General features: G+C 37.2%; 1 pseudogene; it reads right to left on the bottom strand.

Moving 5' to 3' along the window:
• Positions 1-3,208: 3,208 nt before the first annotated feature.
• LOC122910866 lies at positions 3,209-3,354 on the bottom strand (annotated as a pseudogene).
• Positions 3,355-4,255: the final 901 nt, after the last annotated feature.

Raw genomic sequence — 4,255 nt, 5'->3', positions numbered from 1 at the left:
CAGTGTCTATAAACAAAAGTTGATTACAACACAAGTATTGACAGAAACTGTATGTCCTACAAATACTAAAGCATTTACTATCTGGACCTTTTTGGAAAAAGTTTATTAACTCATGATCTAGGTATGTATTTCTGCTTCAAGACAAAATGTGAACAACGAATTCAGATACTAAGCTAAAAAATTGAATAGCAGATGAGAGTTTGGGCTCCTGTTTGGAACTCCGTTTTCTCTATCCATGGCACCTTAGCACACGGCATGTTTTGCATTGGCAGCAGCCTACTAGACTTCATGCTGTACTTTGCTTTCAGTTTCCTTTAAGTATTCTCACTTGTCTTGGTGGACATCGTGAATTTTGTTTTCAGTGGCTCTGAAAGATGACTGATGGTTTCTTGTGGTGCTCAGCCATTCTGGGCATTTTGCAGCCTGTCCTGTCAGCTTTGAGAACATGACCTTTCCCCTTTGATCGCCAGATTGTCCTCATGTTGAACATCAGTTTTGTTTGCCTTTAATTGAGCTTTTCAATTCTTGCTGCTCTCAACCTGTTTTGGTTTTTTTTTTTTCATTCAGATGATCTTGGGACTCTAGAAATTATTATTTAAAAATTTTTAGCTTTGTATATTTGTCATCAAGGTATAATAGGCACAGTAAATAAAGAATAGATTGCTCTGAAATAATACATATTTGGAATTATAGCAATTAAGTTAGAGCAAAATTTAAAGTGGATGTATATTTCAAACTTTAGCTTGCTGAAAGCTTTTAAATGATATACTATCTTATTCCGTTGGAGGGGAGGAAACACCCCAAACTTGTAGAAACTCAATGAGAGTTTCTCCTTTGCCACAAAACTGATAAATTAAGGCAGCCATCCCATATATACCATTAGTTTTTGGTAAAAGACATCCAGCCCTTTTTAATGTGAAATGTGTATGTGTTAAATACATATGCATACTGGAGCTTACTCCTGTTTGCATAGATGAGAGCGTTGCATACTTTTATTTTCTACTAACGAGGACACTTTCACTCAAGAGTATTTCTTTCATTAATTTTTTTAAAGAAATATTTGTTTATTTGAGAAAGAGCAAGCAAGGGGAAGGACAGAGTGAGAGCTAGAGGAACAGAATCTTAGTAGATGCCTCACTGAGCACTGAGCTGAGGGGATGCAGGGCTGGATCCCGTGACCCTGAGATCATAACCTGAGCCAAAGTCAAGAGTTGGTTGTTTAACCGACTGAGGTGCCAGGCGCCACTCTTGCATTAACTTTATGTTCAACTTTGTTAAGGGAAAATTTCAAAGTTAATATTCTTCATGAAACTGTGTAAATAGTTTTTCTTTCTAAAAAGATTTTATTTATTTATTCATGAAAGACACAGAGAGGGAGAGTGGGAGAGGGAGAGTGGAAGGGGAAGAAGCAGGCTCCCCAAGGAGCAGGGAGCCTGGTATGGGCTTGATCCCAGGACCCGGGATCATGACCTGAGCTGAAGGCAAACATTTAACCAACTGAGCCACCCAGGCACCCGGTAAATAGTTTTTCTTTTAATGTTTCCTACTAAGATGTCTTTATCAATATATGCATTTATCTATTTTAAGTAAAATGTGAATCAAAGAAAATTGGAAAAGCTATCATTTATCTTGAAATTTTTTTCTTTCCCCAAAGACTCATATATCATGGGAAAAAACCAAACAAAAACAAAAGGAATTTTTTATGAAACCCCAAACAGTTAAAAATGATGTTATACTTAATAACATTTGTGTTAGTATATATGTTAATTGTATGTATAAATTTGAAATCTGTATAAAAATGAAATTTGGAAGATATGCCAGTAAGAAGGGAAAAAGAAAACACTGGAATATCGTACCCCCGAATATGAAACCACCATCAGTTTTCTCTATCAAATTCTCAAAAACCACTTGCTTGGTGTTCTGAAAGTCCTTCCACAAAAGCAAAGTTGGAGGAAGGCACAGTTTTTGAAAAAACTATTTAGAAACAGATGAAAATATTGACTTATCTCTCATGTAATGTTTTCTGGCATTATTTAATGGATAAGTGAAGACACTGAATCGCATTTGGAGTTAGAGAGCTGGAATACAGACTTTTTAACGGGTATTCCAGGTTATTATAAAGCTGTTAACACACACCTGCATTTTACATAGACTGAAGATTTTGGCTGGTCTTCAAAATTCCCTTTTATAGAGAAAACTGTAGTGGTTTACCAAGACCAAGTCTATTTGGCATGAATTACTTTGCATGAGAGTGGGTTGATACACCAGCTGTGGCTACAAGAAGGAATACCAACTTTTGTTGGAAGGCTAAAAAAAACTGGCTTTACAGAGAATGTCATAACTTGATTATGGAAGACACTGTTTTTGTTCAGTAAAACACCATAGCAAGTCAATTCGAATTGGAAAGTGAGTACCTGGGAGCACTGGTTGGAAAGAGATGATAAAATGGATAAAACAAAAAATTAGTGGTACTTCTTTATGACAAACAACAGAAAAGGGAAGACTAGAGGAGAAAGGTAAAGAAGGATTAAAAAGAATGTAAATTCAATTAAGTTACTTGAATGTTGTACTACTGTCAAATTTTCCATAAAGTCTGTTGCAAATCCAAAAGCATTTTTGTATGTGTGCTATTTTGTGTGTGTATAAATCACAAACTGAACACAGAATTTCTTGATTTAGGCAATACAGTGGGTGCAGGGAGGGGGAATGACCTGTGTACTAAACCAGTTAAGCCTAAATGTAGAAAAAGATATAACTAGGAAAAAAATACAAGGTAGTTTTCCTCTTATGATACCCCCATCTTCCAGAAGATCTTGGGAGGTATTCAGAGGCTTGCACTGAACTTAGGTGGGGTTCCAAGAAACTGTATTTGGACAACATTCAAGAACATTAAAGAACTCACAGAATAAAAAAAATTAATAATAATACCTCCTCCTCATTAGTGATCTGGAGCAGCAGGCGAATTCTCTTTCAGTCATTTTCTTTCTCTCTCTTTCTCTCCTTCCCACTCTCTTTCCCTCTCTTACTCTCTCCTTGTGATCCTCTAAAAAGCATGTTCTAGTATCTCACATTAAAAACAAACCCAAGGGGTGCCTGGGTGGCTCAATCATTAAGGGTCCGGCTTCAGCTCAGGTCATGATCCTGGGGTCCTGGGATCAAGCTCCCTGCTCTGCGGGAAACCTGCTTTGCCCTCTCCCACTCCTTCTGCTTGTGTTCTCTCTCTTGTTGTCTCTGTCAAATAAATCTTTAAAACAAACAGCCCCCAAAATTCAAAATGTAAAAATCCTATCTTCTTCACTTTCAGTCTTCCTTCAGATACTACACTTGATCTTAGCCAAAAGGTCGAGAAGCGATCAGTCTTCCTTCAGAATACCAGATTGTTATTATATTTTTGATATCAGATTATTATTATTTTTGATATCGGATTATTTTTATGCTTCTTTTCAGAGAACCGCTTTCTAAGGTGTTAGGTATGCCTGCGGTCTCACCTCCTATTCACTCACCACTCCTAAATCCATGCTAGCTCCTGTCATACTCATTCTGCTGCAATGGCTCTAATCGGTGTCCTTAGCAATCTTCCTGTGTCCAACCCAACAGACATTTTTCTGTCTTTATCACAGGCATTTGCTCGGTGGTTTTTTTTTTTTTTTTTTTTTTGCTCGGTGGTTTGACACAGTTCACAACTCCCACCTCATGTTGATCTATATTCCGGTTAGGTGAACCTCACAGTATCAAACCTTTAATACTCAGGGGTTCAAAATCCTTTCTCCCTGTTTCATCCCTGAGCACTTGGTTGTTACATGGCCTCCGAAACTTGTCCAAAAGAAAACCTGTTTCTCCCCTGCTCCACACGCAGCCTCCCCACCTCCGAGCCTTCCCCATCTCAAGGTAGGTAAAAACAACCAAACCTGGAAGTACCTCCCAACTCTTTGTTTTGAAAAATTTCAAAACGGCAGAACTGTTCCAAGAATAATAAAATAAACACAGAATGGTTACTCTGTACTCCCAACAGTTACTGTCTATTAATATTCCTTTTCATTTTGACTGAACCACTTGAAAATCAGTTGCAATCATCACACTGTGCCTCTAAATACCATGAACAAGAATGAGAATATTTGCCCACAAAAATGCAAGAAACTTACCCATTGCTATGATAATATTAACTAATGTAAAGTTCATATCAAAATTTCCTTAAACGATCCCAAGCTGTCCTTTGTAGCTCTTTCTTTGTTTTAAAAAAAAACTAAGGTTGAAT

Source organism: Neovison vison, chromosome 6 (assembly GCF_020171115.1).
Source record: "Neovison vison isolate M4711 chromosome 6, ASM_NN_V1, whole genome shotgun sequence".
Lineage (NCBI taxonomy): Eukaryota > Metazoa > Chordata > Mammalia > Carnivora > Mustelidae > Neogale > Neogale vison.
The sequence above is the reverse complement of the archived record's forward strand: the minus strand, read 5'-3'. Positions and strand labels throughout refer to the sequence as shown.